Source organism: Anabrus simplex, chromosome 2, assembly GCF_040414725.1.
Source record: "Anabrus simplex isolate iqAnaSimp1 chromosome 2, ASM4041472v1, whole genome shotgun sequence".
Classification (NCBI taxonomy): domain Eukaryota; kingdom Metazoa; phylum Arthropoda; class Insecta; order Orthoptera; family Tettigoniidae; genus Anabrus; species Anabrus simplex.
In genome coordinates, this window is record NC_090266.1 from 547,236,085 (window position 1) to 547,255,694 (window position 19,610).

General features: G+C 41.1%; 1 protein-coding gene across 2 annotated transcripts in view; it reads left to right on the plus strand.

Moving 5' to 3' along the window:
• LOC136862923 (Krueppel-like factor luna) overlaps window positions 1-19,610 on the plus strand; it is a 314,234-nt gene that overhangs the window by 287,089 nt on the left and 7,535 nt on the right. Inside the window, exon 2 of one of the 2 annotated variants that reach the window (XM_067139208.2) lies at window positions 1,482-1,571. The exons of the other annotated variant lie outside the window; for it this stretch is intronic. The gene's annotated coding sequence lies outside the window, so the exon portion shown is untranslated. The remainder of the gene's footprint in view (window positions 1-1,481; window positions 1,572-19,610) is intronic. 2 annotated transcript variants of the gene reach the window in all.

Consider the following 19,610-nt stretch of genomic DNA (forward strand, 5'->3'; position numbering starts at 1 on the left):
AACGTTCAGTCTGCAAGCCTCTGTGAATTAACATTGCACCTCCTCAGTCCTCTACTTGCAAGTAGTTGCTTAACCTCGTTCAATTCTGTACCTCTTATTTCTAAATCATTAAAAATTGACTCTTTTTTTCTAGTGGCATAACGTCGCTTGGGCACAGATAGTTCTTTTTTTTTTTTTTTTTTGCTAGTTGCTTTACGTCGCACCAACACAGATAGGTCTTATGGCGACGCTGGGACAGGGAAGGGCTAGGAGTGGGAAGGAAGCGGCCGTGGCCTTAATTAAGGTACAGCCCCAGCATTTGCCTGGTGTGAAAATGGGAAACCACGGAAAACCATTTTCAGGGCTGCCGACAGTGGGGTTCGAACCTACTATCTCCCGAATACTGGATACTGGCCGCACTTAAGCGACTGCAGCTATCGAGCTCGGTACAGATAGTTCTTATGGGGACGATGGGATAGGAAAGGCCTAGCAGTTGGAAGGAAGCTGCCATTGCCTTTATTAAGGTACAGCTCCAGCATTTGCCAGGTGTGAAAATGGGAAACCACAGAAAACCTTCTTCAGGGCTGCCGACAGTGGGATTCGAATCCACTATCTCCCAGATGCAAGGTCACAGCCGCGGGCCCATAATCGCACGGCCAATTCGCCCTGTAAAACTGATCCTTAACATCCTTATCATGTTCTCCCTCGGCTTTATGGTCGATCCTGTATTCTCATTGTTAACGTATCCTCTTCCATTCACCTCACATGATCACACCATCAAAACCAATTTATCCTCACTGCTTCATCCGTAAAGTTAAATCTTAGCCTTTTCTTTATGTCCTCAATCCAAGTACCGTCCTGCCACTTTTCGCACCCATTTGTACCAGTAATCATTCTCACTACAATGTCTATTAGTGTGGATTAAATTATTTTTTAATATTTACTTTATTTATTTTATTTTTTTATCTCCAATTGCTTTTGAGATATTAGATTTTAATCATAAAATGATTTTCCATACTACGTTCGATACGATGATCTGTCATGAAATTTTCTCATCAAGTATGATAAAGCTAGAGATATTGGATAACGCTTCACATGGAATCAGTAGTTCTGTAAATTTAGCCTTGTGTACTTTTATTTCCGTGGAGCTCACTTATTGGCTTAGGTTTTTATTCTGTACTCCGTATTCTGTACACCAATTGTACGTTTCTGAGGATCTAGACTCAAGGGATCCTTTTCAAATTATATTAGTCTTTATTTCTCCTTTCATGAGGTGTTTCTTTGGTTTAGTCCTTCAATATCATCTAGATATAAGTTCACATTAAATTTTGTTGCTACAGTGCCTTTGAAGGTGGCCATTATTTTATAATAAAGGTATAGGCAATTTATTTTGAGTGATTTTTTAACCACTGATGTAACTGTAACTATTTAGCCTATAAGCTATTTTATTTTATTTCTTATTCAGTCAAAAGTGTTAATGACTTGTTATTAACTGATTACAGAGCACATTGTAAACGTGGAATTCACCCCCTCTACTAGTTACACACTCGGATAGATTTACTAGTTAGCACCAGAAGGCAACTCTCAGAATCGTAAGTAGTAACACAGCGGGACTGCGAGCGCAAAAGTCGACCAATTATAAAAATATCCTATGGACCATTTAACATGTTAATAGAACGAATTCATGTCAAGTATTTGAATGCACAGACTCCGGACAGATTTTAGGGCCTATGCACGCACTGATGTACAAAATTGGGCCAATTTCTTCAGTTCTGTGTCTTGTGAAGTGTTGGTCCACTTTTGTGCTCAGGGCTCCTTTATTGTGCTTATTTTATAACGTTTTAATTTATATGATTTTTGTTCATGATTTTCTCAAATTTTTAGCTCCTTCATGAAAATAGGTTGATTATCAAAACTCATTATGACTACCACATTAGTACAGTGTTGATTCTCCACGTCGTGTTTACTTTACCTGTAAGATATTCGAATGTACCCATAGGTACCTGGTGTCTACATTAACTGCAAGTTACAAAGAATTAATTCAAACGAACTTACTGGTACAAGAAATTCCATAAGCACGCAATCAAGTTCAGGTATAGTAAACGCAGTAATCAGAATGAAGTACGAAGTTTTCTTGATGTTCCTCAAATCATCGTAGACCGAATAAACCTGTGTGTATGTCTACCAATCACTCTTGTATCCTGATACGGGGTCGGAGATGGGATGATCTGAAATTAAAAGGAATGTTTTTACGACAGGATGCCCTTCGTAACACCAACCTCATTTTGAGGAACTAATGAAGATGAAAGTAATGATGGTGAATCAAACCGGAAAGGAGGTGATGGGAATTGGCTGTGACTTATGAATAGGAACTGCCCCGGCATTTGCCTGGAAGAGAAAATGGGAAACCACAGAAAATCATTCTTAGGACTGCCGGCGGGGTGGTTCGAACCCACTTGTCTCCCGAATGCAGAGCTTGGATCCACAGCCATATTGCGATCACATGCATGGCCACTCCGCTCGGTAGGTCCCTACCAACTAAACCTCTGTTAAGTGTCAGATTGCACTTTTCTGCTGAAAGATGCAACTCCCATGGCTAACAACTGTTGCCGTGAACATTAAGGTTCGCTAATTAATGCTGTTTGCTTTACCTCCCACTAACTACTTTTGCGTTTTCCTAGACGCCCGCGTGTTCCAATTTAGTCCCGGAAGAGTTCTTTTACGTACCAGTAAATATATCGACACTTTCAAATAGCAGCGGAATGAGCAGGATCGAACCTGCCAAGCTGAGGACAGAAGGCCAGCTCCTCAACCGCCTGAGGCACTCATTCCGGGATTAAGGTTCGCTGCACTCGTCAAAATACATCTCAAATAAATCCTTGACGCCACTAGATCCATAGTACCAAGCAAAATGGCAATGCAATGTGTGTCGTGTAGTTGTGAGCTGGCATTCAGGAGATGGTGAATTCGAGCCCCATCGTCGGTAGTCCTGAAGATGGTTTCCCATTTTCGAATGGGATAAATGTCGGTCCTGTAATTCAATTGACGCCTATTAAGGCCTGCCTTTCAATGACTGTGAAATTAAAAAACTTAAATCAAATCTTTGAAATCACAGAAATCAACTAAACTAGGCCCAATCTTTCCCGAATTCGTTATACTTGGGGATAATGGCTACGGAACTTTTACACAGATATCGTCAACAGGGTTTAAGTACCAGCCGATTTTAGAATTGAAACAAGGAAACTGAAATACGATCCACCTACCTACCGACCAACTGATCTTACAGCGTGTGCATCAAACTACTTGAAAAACTTACCTACAGCAAAGTGCCTTCCTGTCAATCAGGGTTCAGACAAAATCGCAACCTCAGCGAAAAGTCCTCAAGCTAATACCTTGTATTAAAGCAGGCTTCCAAAAGAGGCTGGAGACATCTGTTGCATTCATGTACCTAACTGCTGCTTACGACACGGTTAAGCTGGATGGACTGATGCAAACATTGAAGAGCACCACCCTCTACTCAAAACTAACCACACTGCTGCCAGGAATGTTGAATGACATGTATTTTCATGTGTGTATAGGTGACAAGATGAGTAAATCGTACTTGACCAAGAATGGTCTCCAGCAATGCTCTGTCTTAGTTCCGTTACCATCCAGTCTGTAGATTAGTGACATGTCAGAAACAAAATCTAAGATATTCTGCTATGCCAGTGATACTGTTATAGCAGTTCAAAATAGGCACTTCGAAGAAGGAGAACGTACTCTATCACAGGACTTGGTAAAAATCAATTGCTTTCAGAAGCAATGGAAATTATATCCAAACCTAGCAAAAACTTAGGTTAAAGATTTCCATCTCAATAACCACTTAGCGGTAAGACCATTAAGTGTGGCTTTATATGGTGAAGGGAGAGTAATCCTTGATAGTGCTTTAAAATATTAGAAACATCTCAAGAAATTTGAAGAAAAGCTGGAAACAGGGATAAAAACACGAGAAAACTATCAGATACTACTTGGGGTGTAAAAGCGTAACCTCTACGGACAACTTCACCTGGCACTGGTGTATTCTGCTGCAGAATAGAGCGCTCAAATTCGACACTAAACTCTTCACGTTAATGGATTCGACATTAACACAGTGAAACAATGAGGATACTTTTTGGTGTCCTAATACTTATCATTGCTTCATTCCATAACAAATATTGCTCCACGCTTTCCACATGTGATATTCCATCAAGAAGCAGTTTATGGGTGGAAGAAACTCAGTAACCAGCATTTTCGCAACATATACCCATCCAAGAAACCGTGAACAAAGTACCAGCTCTTGGGCTCAAGTCATTGAAGTCATTCTGGATTATTAGCCAGCACGATGGATTTAATAGATTATCAATGATGAGTGGAAGTCAATATGAAAGAGCATCCCAAAGTTCAACAACAAAACAAATTGACTATCCCACATATTTACCAGGACTTGAGTTACCTTGAGATATTTGGGGTCGATTGAACCATTTAAGGACTGGTCATGCCCGAACTAAGGCAACACAGCATAAATGGGGAATAACCGACTCTCAATGTGTGATTGTGTATTTGATAAACATGCTATCCTCATGTTATTGAAGAATGCACTAGTAGACGATCTGAAGGTAGCCGAAACGAACTGATGGCAGCCAGACCGAGTGCGGTAGATTATATCAAGACATCGTACTTCAACCTGCTCAGAGAAAAATGTGTATTAACGGCATATTTTGCATATATCTATTAATTATTCAATGCATTGTAGATATTTGTCATGTTACATAATAATACTACTACTACTACTACTACTACTACTAATAATAATAATAATAATAATAATAATTTGGATTTATTGAACCTCACAGACTTCCGCCCAATACATAGTTCAAATCCGAAATAGCCTAAGCAATACACAGAGAAAACCGACCAGTGGTACCAACTATACATACGTGCAATGACCAAATAACAGAATGCATAAAATAAAGTATAATAAAATTAACGTCAATCTGGCACAACAGGCACTGTCATATGGCCTATGATCAACTCCTTATCGATGGTCCAATGGCTATGGCTAAGCGGAAACAGAATAATAAAATAATAATATAATAAATCATAAAAGGGGTAAAATAAAAGGACATCGGCAGTCAGCAAGTGTGGTTTAAAAAAATCTTCGTATCCCTTCCGGCTGGGCTCGCAACCTAGCACAATCCAGACCGTACGCTGACCCCTCTGCTGACCAACTTAGGTTGCAAACCCAGCTTTATCGGTACGTCATCTGCCGTGCTGGTGTGCCACATTCTCCATACGTGTCATTTATAATATGCACTATTTCCTATTTACTAAGCACCCAGACCTAACTACAGCTCAAAATATATTAAATTCCCAACCGTACATAATCACGATACCAACATATTAAATATATTAAGACCATATTTACAACTTCTGCATACATACCAACACATCACCGAATCACGACCATTCTCCTCTTTAAATTATAGACTTCTTATTCTTTCACTAATTGCCGTACCATATCTATAACTTAATCACTCATAACTCAACCACAGTAATCACTTACATACAACACTACGAATCCTCCAAAATATTACTCACTCTTAGCCCCAACTACTCCTAACATATTTCATCTTATTATTTCACTACCTCTCTTATAATCACATATTAATTTCGACCCACCAATTAAATCACTATATACCATTTTACCTATTTTTACCTATTTCTCATCATCTCTCTAATCATTAACAAAGACACTTATCCACCATGAACTTGCTAACAAAGTCATCCATAATTACCAAGTATACTTCACTACCCCTCGTATCATTCAAATATAATAACTCAGATCACTCTATGACCGACCTCCAAACACCCCTCAGCACCATCAAGAAACATTTCATACATTCACTTGATTTACCATGCACATCTACTTAACCATATATCATATCAAGCTCACTTACATTTCAATTTCAATATACATACCGTTAGCAAAGGCACAGGTCCAACATTACACTCGGCATACAGTTACAAAAGCCACAGATCCACCATTAACTTAAATTATCATATCTGACTCTTAACCGTCAACTAGACTTCACTATCTCTCTTCTCATTCAAATATTCACTACTTATAACTCAAATCTACTAAACTATAATCACACCTCCAAATCACACTTTACCATTAAATTCACTATACAATTCGAAACCCAATTAACAAGCACACTACCGGGCGAGTTGGCCGTGCGCGTGCGCGTAGAGGCGCGCGGCTGTGAGCTTGCATCCGGGAGATAGTAGGTTCGAATCCCACTATCGGCACCCCTGAAGATGGTTTTCCGTGGTTTTCCATTTTCACACCAGGCAAATGCTGGGGCTGTACCTTAATTAAGGCCACGGCCGCTTCCTTCCAACTCCTAGGCCTTTCCTATCCCATCGTCGCCATAAGACCTATCTGTGTCGGTGCGACGTAAAGCCCCCTAGCAAAAAAAAAACAAGCACACTCCACCACCCACCAATTTCTACATACTCTTAACAAACCAGACCGTCTTTCCTTATTTACAATAAGTCAAAATATCACTCCAAATATCACCCCTCCAACTTCACTCTCCTTCCAGCTTAATCTTTAAATCTACTTAAATATAATCACTCCTAACGAAATCACACTTAACAACTAAATTCACTATACATTTCAAATCCAATTCATTCTGCATTTCAATTCCTCACAGCCACTACAGCTTCCTCATTCTTAACCATCCGAGACATCTTTCCTTATATTACCACCATGTCTTCATCCATTATTCCCTTACCTACTTACTAACTTTGACATTTTTGCTTCTTGTTACTATGCCCTCATCATTTGTTCATTCTCCACAGATCCCTTAAGCTCCTGCTCCACCCTTTGTCCATAAACAGTTCTATTCTCTCCCTGTCTGACCTTTCCTTTTCACTCTTCACGTCTTTTCCTTCACGGTGTTCACCTGTTTGCCTTTCCTCTTTCCTGGCTCTGTCCATAGCTGCTTACCTACACATTTATTTTCTCACCCTGTTGTCCACTGCTCTTTCCTTTTCACTATACACGACCAGTCTTTCACTATGTTCATCTCCCTGCCTTTCCTCACTCAACTTCCTGTTTCGCTTGGTTGTTTCCTTATCACCATTTCCGTGTTTTCCGACATTGCTTTCTATAACTTATCTTTTTGCACTCTCTTCCCCATCACCTCTTCTTGCTTTAAATTCTCTTCTAAATCCCGTTATTAAGTCACTGTCCAAAATTTGGTCCATTGGCCATTGGTTACCACTAATTCACTAATTCCTGACCCCAAATGTGTGCTCTTAATCCTTGAAGTCTGGCCCTCACTAAATGTTTCTTAAGGGTTTTTATATTCTTAATCCATTCTCTTCCCATGTCTCTCTTAATCCAAATTTTTGTGCTCAGTAGATTACCCGCGTTTCTTATCATTATTTCCGCCATCAGGGTGGAAAACAACTTCACCTTTATCGGCCTGTTACCCTATGCTTAACCTATCCTTTCCACATCGTCTAATAAACTTCACTGAAGTTAATTTTCATTCTGTTTTGGATGACTTCCACAACTTTGTAAATTGTCACCACTTTGTTCTCTTCTTTTTCTTCCGGCACTCCATATATAAGTATGCATTTTTTCCTGCGTTCATGGGTACTGTCTTCTATTCCTGCCTTCAGCTTCGCCACCTCTTCTTCCATATTTCTTATTTTCTCTTTGAGTGACACAATTTCTCTCTAGTTGTTTCACACTTTGGACATTATTTCGTCTGTTTTCCCCTGGATCCATTGTCTCATACTTTGGAACTCTTTCACTTGTTTCTGAGTCATACTTTTAATCTGTTCAAATGGGGGTACTTCTTCCACAAAATCCTTCAACACCCTCCTCATGACCTCCACATCTACTCAGCTCATTTTGCCACTGGAAGTCGGGCCGGGGTTTAATTCCATGCCCCCTATAATTTGCAGTTCAATAATCACCGCTACCGCCAATATCATCTCACCCTACAAACTTATTTCCACTTTATCTCCTTCTGTTTTCGCTGTTTCCTTCTTCCTTCTTCCCTTTCATCTTCCAAAAACTACCCGATATTGTTCCACACCAATCATCTCCCCCTTGACTCTCGTCTTCCCTCTTGCACTCACCGCTCATACTCCACTCCCGCTAGACAGGCACACCCGACCCAGCACGACTGCACTCGATGCTTGCTTAGGCTAACTGAATAATAATAATAATAATAATAATAATAATAATAATAATAATAATAATAATAATAATAATAATAATAATAATAATAATAATAATAATAATGCAACAGCAGCCCAGAAACAATTGAGCACATCATTAGCAACTGCAGATTACTAGCGTCAACATCGTATACTGATAGACATAATGATGTCTCCAAAGTTATACATCAAGAAATTGCCCTGACCCGATATTTGATCCAGAGCAGAATGCCTTACTAAAACATACTCCCCGCTGAGTGTACTGGAAAATGAAAATTTTAAACTCTACTGGGATAGAACTATACAAACAGACAAAACAACTCCGCACAATGGACCAGACATAATATTAACAGATAAAATATCTCATCGGCAACGCTCTCCCAAATGAGCACAATATGTAACAGAAATGCAGGGAGAAGGTCTATAAATAAACTCCTCTGTCTATGGAAGCAGTAAAGATCTGCAAACAAGACAGAGTGACAATTCTTCCTTCTCTCCTTTCTCCTACTGGACTCACACCAAAATCATTTCCAGAAAACTTAATGAAACTACAGCTCCCTCTCTTCTCTCGCAATGTGGCACAAAAGGCTGCAATTTTGAAGACCTGCATCATCGTCAGAACATTCCTGAATATTCAGTTCGGACCAACCTCTGCAAGGAAGAGAATAATGAAGGCGTACATTGTAAAGTTTATAAATTTTGATTGATGTCTACTTATTATATGTAAAATATCGAAATGCGTGCTATATTACCAACTATAAAGTTGTGAAATAATAATAATAATAATAATAATACCACAGGCACTTCTTTCCTTCGCTGCTGTAAGTATTCAATACAATATTAAATACTCCACAAAGAGGAATCTTGACAGAAATGTTGGAAGATACCTTCTGGTCTTCAAAATACCGTTCACTGAAGTTCTCCTTGTCCTTAACTCTTGCAAGATGTACAGAACATTTGAGACCATTGTAGCACTTTGTTTCGATGATTAATTCTGATCCATTATGTAGTTGTAGTCATAATGATTTCTGATCACCAGCGTATTGTTGCATTGTATAAATGAATGTGAGCAGATTAAAGATGTTACTGATTCATTTTGGGACTAGGGGCACCGTACGTCATTAGCCTCGTGTTCATGAGTGAGTGATGCCTGACAGATGGCCTGTACTATTGTCACATATAAAATAACGACCTGTTATTCTTATTTATTATTACGTGTGGTTCGTGGTGTGGGTTACCGCAGTCATTTCCTAGTTCGTGAATCAGGAGCAACGGCTGAGTATCCTAGTAAGTGGTCCAGAGAGTGAGGATACCAGTTGCTATAGAGTGGGAGTGGACCTCTCGGACATATTTCTGAGTCGTGGCCCTGCTTGTGCTCAGGCGGCTAGGACTATACATTCCACTGATGGTCCCTAACCCGTTAGAGGAGAGATCTTCGCTGGGACTATGTGTAAGTATGGTAGTATCCCGCTTCAAAGAATTTTCACAGAGCACGCTTAGAATTTTTAAGCATGCCTCGGATTTATGGAAGTAACGGAGTACTACTACCATTTGACAGGCGAGCGGCTCCTTGGAAACAAGTTGGCGAGCGAAATGGAATTCCATGGAGAGCTATCAATATAAACGGGGCTTGTGGAAGAAAGAAAATAGAACTGGCTGAGTCAACAAAGAGGATGCGTCTGGATGTGTTGTGTGCCAATGATATTAGGGTAAAGGGAAATAACGAGTAAGGAGAGGAAAAAGTGTTTTTGACGGGTATTCAAAAGGGAAGGGCAGAGTGTGGGTTAGGATTGTTCATCAGGAATACTATTGGTAATAACGTTATTGCCCTTAAGTCCCACTCAACGTTTACGGTTTTCGGAGACGCCAAGATGCCGGAATTTGGACCCGCAGGTGTTCTTTCATGTGCTAGTAAATCTACCGACAAGAGGCTGACGTATTTGGGCACCTTCGAATACCACCGGACTGAGTCTGGATCGAACCTGTCTTGTTGGGTTCACAAGGCAAGCGCCTCAATCTTCTGAGCCACTGAGCCCGGCGGAATACTATTGCAGGCAACATAGTTTCTGTTAGACACGTAAATTAGCAAGTGATATGTGTAGATTTGTCAGTTGTAGGAATTAGGACGATAATTGTCTCAGTGTGGGGGTGCGAGTGAGGAGAAATTTGGTATGTTTTGTGTTTTATGTCAGGTTCTAGAGCAAGGACAGGATAGTGCCCATGGGCGAATTCAATGCGATAGTTCGAAATAGAACTGAAGGATGTGAGAAAGTGATAGGTAAATATATGAAAGATATGGAAGCTAACAGGAATAGAAAGTGTTACTGGACTTCAATGCTAGGATGGAATTAGTATATACGAATATATGATGTTAGCATAAGGCTACTCACTGCCACATATGGAAGGATATGGACACCAAATCCATTAGAGACTAAATCATAACCGACCTTCAATTCAGGAAATCTGTTAGTAATGTGAAGGTACTCAGGAATATTTTGATGATTCACGCCACTAATTGGTCCGTAGTGAACTAAGTATATCTAGGCATAGGATATAGGACTGAAGTCTGTCTGCAGACAGATAAGTGTAGAAAATTGCCAGGATGTGGATATTAGGCATATGTACACGGATATGATTACAGAAAAGTTCCAAACATTAGACACTAAGCAGGCTCAGCGTATAGGAAGAGAACAGGGGGCATACGGGGACGCCGTAGTAGAAACAGCAAGGGAATGCCTAGGATGAACTATGTGTAAAGACGGAAACAACTGAATGTCTTGATGGAATTATGAAGTGAGAGCATTTTATAAACGGAACAAGAACAAATGGCTCCAAACAGGGACTGATTCAGATAGGTAGTTGTGTGTAGATGAAAGAAACAGAGTGAAACATAAATTATTGAATCCAAGAAGAAGTCATGGGATGATTTCGGAAAAAAATGATATGGCGTATGGCTTTTAGTACCGGGAGTGTCCGAGGACATGTTCGGCTCGCCAGATGCAGGTCTTTTGATTTGACTCCCTTTTGCGACCTGCGCGTCGTGATGAGAATGAAATGATGATGAAGACGACACAAACAACCAGTCCCCGTGCCAGATAAATAAACAAATTAAGGTTAAAATTCCCTACCCTGCCGGGAATCGAATCCGGTCCCCTGTGACCAAGGGCCAGCACGCTAACCATTTAGCCATGGAGCCGGACATGATTTCGGTAATAACCTGGAAAGGCTACGTCAAACAGCAGAGAAATCTTTCTGTACAGTAACAAAGAATCTAAAAAGGGAGGGAAGAAGGAAATGCATGTCGCATTGGCTAAATACGGTGAACTCTTTATACAGTAGATCCCATAGAATCACTGGACAGGTGGAAGGATTATTTTGAAAATATTCGCAACGTAAAAGGAAATCATTCTGGTGACGTCGCGAACAACCGAGCTCATGGGGAGGAGGACAATGATGTTGGTGAAATTGCACTTGAGAATGTGGAAGGGATTGTAAATTAACTCCATTGTCATAAAGTAGCAGAAATAGATGAAATCAGACCAGAAACGGTGAAACAATGTGGGAAGGCAGAGATAAAGTTATTTCATAGATTAACAAGATTAGCCTGGAATGTTAGTAAGGTAGCTTCTGGTTGGACGAAAGCAGTAAATGCACCTACCTACAAGCAAGGGTACAGGAAGGATTGCAATAACTATCGATGTATTTCATTAGTGAATATACTGGGCAAGGTTTTCACTGGTATTTTAGAAGAGAAGATGTGATCAGTGGTTGAGAGTAAGTTGGATGAAATCCATTTTGGTTTCAGACCACAGATGGGCTGTCAGGATCAGATATTCAGTGTGGACCAGGTAAGTGAAATATGCTACGAGAGGAATATATAGTTATGGTTATGTTTCGTAGATCTAGAGAACGCATATAGCAGTTTACCACGGGATGTTCGCCATATTGGGGGGCTATGTGTTTAAGGACAAATTATTGAAAGTAATCACAGGCATTTATGTTGACAATTGGCCTGCGGTGAGAATTGATGGTAGAATGAGTTCTTTGCTTCAGGTTACTTAACGGGGATAGTACAAGGCCGTAATCATTCACTTTTAGTGTTCGTAGTTTACCTAATTTGACATTGCGTTTGATCGCATACTTCAGTTAATCCACATATATTGTTGTTAATTACCCGACCTCATTATTATTCGATCGAAACCCAACTCTGTTGTTCAAGTACCCCAGTACAAACAGTTCCTTGTGCCTGAATAATATCCCTAAGTGAATCAAAATATTCTTCTTTATTTGTCAAGGTAGCATCCTTACAAGGAGCATACGTTGCTAATATAACCACTTCGCTATCAAACATACCAATCATCTCCTCTCAGTTCTTCATTATATCCTTTCATCTATTCTTCAGCAGAATGGACACCCTAGATTTGGTTCATGTACTCTTGTCAACACAACTCCATATATGCTGGTTTTGGCCAAGATTTTCATTTCTTCTGCTTTCTTCTCCGTCCCTGTCAATACCAGGGTAGCATCTGCTCGCTGTTTCTTAACCTCTGATATCTCTTCCTGATATTTATTGATCAGGCCTTGCATATTACACGTTCCAATTCCAATAATCCCCTTGCCAAGCTTTTGTCGTTTTCCGTGAGTTCCACGGCCGTCTTTCTTTCTCAGATCACTGCCATCACTGCACCTACGAAACCCCTCGTCCCATTTGAGTTGCTTCTTAGTCTGGTTCCTCACCACCAACCTATCCGGCAAGGGAGGCCCTGCCAGTAGCTACACCACCGCCGGCTTAGCTTTGTGATCATTAAAACACGCAAGCAACACAACCGCGTCAAGTTCATGCAACTCGTACGGAGAGACAAAATTCTCAGGACTAATTATATCCACTGCCTACACCACATTTTAAGTTATAAAAATTGTACTGTATTCCGTATTGATACTTCAATTACGGCTTTTGGAAAAGTTATTATGCTCTTAAACAATGGATTCGTGATCTCATGTGTAAATGGTGATAAAATATAATAAGAGTTACTGTTTGATATTTACTGTGTCTGTCAATATTGTTCAGATTTTTTTATTAATCTAATACTCTAATTCTGACCATTGGCATCGGAAACATTTTAGTCAAACTTCATGGTGTCCGAATAACTTTATATGAAAGCCGACGCTTTTGTAATACTCGATATTTCATTAAGACAAGGAAGTTCAGATACCAGATGAGAAATCGCAGAAAGCGTGTGTAGCACAGTGGCTTTGCTCTTAGCTCACCACTAGGACGGCTGAGGCTCGATTCTTGGTTTGTCCGGGATATTGTCATGAAACGTCGCGTGGCATTAGGAGGAATATCCGGGCTTAAATCCCTGGCTAAAACCCAAATGGTGTCAGATTGATCCACCATCTTGAGGAATGGCTGGAATTAGCTAAAGAAAGTTCGTTAGACCAGAAGATATATACAGAAGAAAACAAGACAGGTACACATACGTTAACAGAAGCTAACGATTTAGCTACATGTCTCCATTACCAGGAACCATGGCACTGAGCTAGATATAACTGGGATTTCAGGAAGATTTCACATGATTCACGTCTATGAAGAAATTAAGAAAACGTATGCTTGAGCATTCCTTATACAGTGGAACGGTTACAGAATATTGAACCCTTGGGCCACTATGAAGGATACCTACTTCTTTACTTATCAGCAATTTTCATGAGATCTGTCTCTTGGGTCGTTACGAGTTCTTCGTCACTTGCTGAGGTAAAAGGTAGGGTTCAGTAATCCTAATCCATCTACTTAAATGAAAGGTCTATTCACAAAATATTTGTATTTATTAATGAAATCACGATGAAAAATATTAAAAATCAATATAATTTGGATTCAATCTTGTCCACTTCACGCCACAACAATTTAACACAGAGTATCAGAATACTGGTTTGAGCCTTTGACTTAACTGCCTGATGGGCATCCTTACTAGAAACCATTGTTACAAATTATAAATGAAGAAACGAAAGTCTGGAAATCCTTAAATTCGGATTCCATGTGACACTGTATGTACCATCATAATCATTCTTGATGTCCGACTCGTTGGCTGAATGGTCAGCGTACTGGCCTTCGGTTCAGAGGGTCCCGGGTTCGATTCCAGGCCGGCTCGGGGATTTTTACCTTAATTGGTTAATTCCAATGGCCCGGGGGCTGGGGTTTGTGCTGTCCCCAACATCCCTGCAACTCACACATGACACATAACACTATCCTCCACCACAATAACACGCAGCTACCTACACATGGCAGATGCCGCCCACCCTCTCCGGAGGGTCTGCCTTACAAGGGCTGCACTCGGCTAGAAATAGCCACACGAAATTATTATAATATCATTCTTGATGGTCCAGCCCTCGTAACAGGAACTCTGGACTCTGGGTATAATTAAGGCAGTCCAATCGGTGTGTGCCACACAGTGGTTGTACGGCATGGACCCCTAATTGAATCGATGTGACCTGCGACTATGTCATGGACCGACATCTAAACTTCTAACTTACTTTAAAGTCATTGCGGATGATGACTGCAAGGAAAATGATGCTACAGTGGCATATGGCCTTAATCTAAGTCACTGAGGTTGATGACCCCATGAACATCCAAGTTTCTAAGCTGAAGGCTAAACACAAATTACATCGGTTTATGACCGAAGTTTCCACTTTATTAATCCCAGCACATTTAATGCTTAATTAATCAAAGTCAAATAATTCAACAACAAAAACGCTCACAATACTTCGTGGCTGTACGTTAACATTTGAAATTTACCAGAAGAATAAACTAAGATTTCCAGAATGCACCATCAAGTTATTCACTTAGTTTTATATTATTTAGCAAATACGATTTCCACTGAATTTACTATATTTACATGCTTTAATGAATCTTAATTAACAACAAATTATATCTCCGTAGAAGAATGGTTTCTTTAAGATGTCCCTACTCAAATTCTGACGTAGTTATATTTTATAATTGTTATAATAGTTTATCGTCGTTTTGAATCGCGCAGATGGAATTTTTTTTACATAATTTATTTCCAGTATTGTATCTGTTTCATGACATCACACTTTAAATCTAATCTAATTCTAGCCATTATTAACACTTGGATAACCCTAATAATTAAGTACAAATTAAATCTCTGCATAAGTAACCCGCCGTAAAAATGTAAGCCAATTACTACGTCATATCCCATCATGACATTTCCATAACGCTTTGTGCACCCCTCACAAATAAATCAATCATCACCACCACCACCACCACCATCACTCTATATTTTGGACAACCCTGGATTTGGCTAACTTCGCTCATTATACTCTATCTTCGTGGTTTCAAATATGCATTACGATCTCAATTAAACAAGATAATAGTATCTAATAACATACACGTTATACTCGGATGCAAATTCCAACTAGTTCGCGCACATTAATTATCTGCGTTCTAAAGAATGCAATCTCATTTTTAACACGTAACAAGCAGCACACTCGCGTTATCTCCGAACAGCGAGCTCGATCAGCTGTCGGTATCGGACCCTTCACAACCCTCGCTCTCAGCTTTGATAAAAAGCACCCGTCCTATGTCATGCGTAACTGGTCTACAAGAATTGAATATTCGACTTTGCAAATAGAATTAGAATACGATATTCCTGAAAAAACTGATATGCACATAGATTTACTTTTAAAAATATCATTCAATAATTGTGCACGTCGCAAATTAACACTTACGTGGATTTTCTCACACCTTTCCATCCCAAACATTATACAAATATCCTCCTCGGGCTCACATTAAATCCCGGCGATGGGGCGTTCTTGTCCGTGATGATCCTTCTGGGAGAGAACGGCACCGACGCCGTAATCTGGTGCGTCAGTAGCTAGCGTGATGAGCTTGCCAGGCTGAAAATAAGTGAGTTTAACAGCTTGAACAAGGCCTTTGTTGATCGTTTGCCAGGCCTGTTGGCATTGCGGAGACCATTGAAATTTAACACCTTTTTTGCGTAAGGCGTTTAATGGAGCTGCAACTGAAGCGAAGCGGGGAATGAACTTGTTATAGTAGTTCGCTTTGCCTAGGAAGGAATGGAGCTGCTTGATGTTCGGTGGTACAGGCTTGTTTACAATCGCCGAGACATTCTGTTCACTAGGTTGAATGCCGTTTTTATCGAGGATGTGTCCCAGGTAGTGAACTTGCGGCTGAAAGAAAGTGCATTTAGCGAGATTCGCTCGTAGGCCATTATCTTTCAACTTCGTGAGAAGGAGGCGCAGTTTATGGAGATGTTCTTGATGATCTGCGCCGGTCACAATAATATCATCAAGGTAGTTAGCACAACCGGGAATGGAGGCGGTGAGTTGAGCTAAATAGCGCTGAAAAATAGCCGCTGAAGAAGAGACGCCGAACGGGAGACGCTGGAGCTGGAGCAGTCCGATAGGAGTGTTGAGTGTGAGAAATTGCTTGGATTCTTCGTCTAAAAGTAGCTGTACATAGGCTTCTTTAAGATCCACTCTAGAGAAGAATTGTCCACCAGCGAGACGACGGAATAAGTCCTCTGGACGGGAAATTGGAAATATATCTGTGCGTTGATCGTAGATCGGAAATCACCACAAAGTCGTACATTGCCATCAGGTTTCTTGATTACAACTAGTGGAGTGGCCCATTGACTGGAATTGACTGGTACCACTATTCCAGCTTCTACCCATCTTTCTAACTCCTTAGTGACCTCGTCTTGAAGTGCCAGGGGTACTGGACGTGCTTTGAAAAAGCGCGGCTTAGCTCCTGATTTCAGCTGTATGTGAGTTGTATAGTTTTTTGGCGGTTCCGAGCGTAGAGTCAAAGACTTCAGGAAACTGCTCGAGGAGAGCCGTAATATCAGAAGTAGGTTGCAAAGTAGATACCACGTTGATATTGTCATGAATCTGGAAGCCGAAGAAATTAAAGAGATCCATGCCCATAATGTTCGATGCGGTGTAGTTGTTGACTACGAGGAGTGGAATGCCCTTCCGAATTCCTTTATAGCTGGCTGGAAGCGTGATTTGGCCTTTAATGTCAATCTTCCGTTTGTTAAATGTAACAAGCTGGATGTCAGCTGGAGAGCATGAAGGTGAACATAAGTCGTGATATGTAGCCAGGTTAATGATAGAGACAGATGATCCAGTGTCTAACTGAAAATCGACAGAGCGATCAGAGAATGATAGAGGAACGATGATCTTGTGAGAATACTTGGTGGGAAGAATAAGATATATCTGATCAACTTCCATGTCCTGTCGGGGCTGTATATGCTTCGGGCGCGCTGCAGGAGTCTTAGCAGGGCGGAGCGAACTCTGACATACAGTCTTGATGTGTCCTACTTTATTACATCGTTCACAAGCGGCTTTGAAAAAACTACAGGCACGACGTTCATGATGTTTGAAACATCCTCTGCGGGAAGGCAGGAGTTGCGACTTACTCTTAGAAGTGGGCTTCCTTGGAGAAGAACGAGAGGGAACCGGGCGAGAATGCTTGGCAGAGAGCGACTTGGCTGGGCGGTTCAAGGTAGCAGAGGACTGGCGGGCTGGAGTAGAGACTTGAGCGACTTCGTGTTTAGAAGCTTTTTCTGCCGCAGTCTTGGTAGTAAGTTCGTATACAGTAGCAATAGGCTGGACGTCTTCTAAAGAAGGGTTACTCTTCTTGACAGCGTCAAAATGAACTTTGTCCTCAGGTGTATGCAGAATGACCATATCCCGAATGAGGGAATCGGTATAGGGCGTACCACAACCGTCCTTGGAACATATAAACTGGCAGGGTTTAGCTAGACCTCGCAATTCCGCTATCCATTCAGCATGAGTCTGATGCAGTTGCTTCCTGCTCTGAAAAAAATTGTAGCGAGCGGCCACTATGTGCGGGGCTTTAGCATAGTTTTCATTGATACGGGCCAAGAGCTGTGCGAACGGCACTTCAGAGAGTTGCTCCTCTGGACTTAATTTTTGTAGTAATTCGCACGTAGCATTGCCAACCGAACTGAGAAATAGTGCACGTTGGCGCTTGTCATCCGTGACGGAATGGCATATGAAATGTTGCTGTAGGCGGGCGAAATAGACTGACCATTCTTCCTTAGCCGGATCAAAAGCAGAGAACGGAGGAATTGCTGAGGGCTGTGTAGAAACAGAAAGAGTTTGCATAGCTGTGAGCAAAGCCGCTTGTTGTTGTTGCATGAATTGCTGTTGTTGCTGCTGTAGAGCTTGCAATACGGCAGCTAGCTGCTCGGCTGTAGCCATGTTGAGGTGCGTGAGAGAAAAGAACTTGTCTAGCACCGTGTACTAAGCTGGATGTAGGCGAGACCTTTACCGGAACAGCTGGGAGTGTGTGAGAGAGCAAGCAAGCTGAAGCGTGCCGAACAGGTGCTGCGAGCGAGAGAGAGCCTTGGAATGTCGGCTGACTGTCCGTAGTTCGACGGAGGCTAATAGTTGCACTGTAGAAAAGGCTAACTGCTGGTAGAGGCCGTACAGGTTCCAATGTGGAGTGGTGATAGTTACGGAGTATAGTGTCACTGTGTCAATGAGTGGACGATATCCTGTAAGAGTTTGTTGCCCTGTCGCGAATGAGTTGACGACAGAATGTAATCAGTTTTGCACCTCGTTTCGAATGAGTGGGCGACACACTGACCACTGTTTGACTTCGTCGCCAATGTGTTGGTGGCAGATGGCACGTAGTTTTTTTTACCTCGTCGCCAATGAGTTGTGTTGTAAACAAGGTAAGGTTTACAAGAACACAACTTATTTATTTGCTTCACATAGAATTCTACAGTATGTACAGGAATAAAACATAAAATTGTCTTGAAGCAAAGTAGATGATTAATCTTGAGAGAGTTTCTGTTTCTATACACTATGTACACTCTGAATGTATTTACACTCACTGCTATCTTGAAATGATAGTTCGTGGGAAAGATATAGTTCGTGATAGTTGAAAACTATCATTTGCACTAGCATAGATTAGCTAAGAGAGTTCTTTCTAACTTGAAGTGTCTGAGTTCATAAGCTTGTACTAAATGAAAGCTATGTTCACAATTAGAGAATCTAATGTGTGTGTCGGAGCTTGAGTGAGCTTGGGGATGTGTGGCGTACAACATCGGGGCTCGACATGGATGAAGGAACGGGAAGGTGGAGTAGTGACCTGAGGTGAAACCTCATACTACCAGAATTCCGTCCACCTGGTCGAGACACATTTTAATGAGGAGTAGCCTCCGTGTTCGACGTTCAGTGTATTCTGGAGCAGGACACTGGGGAGAATCCTGATGAGTGACAGACAGGGAGCTCCTTATATACTGCACACGACGTAACAGACACGCGCACTGAAGACTGCGCGTCGAGTCTCGAATGATCCACGCTTGCGT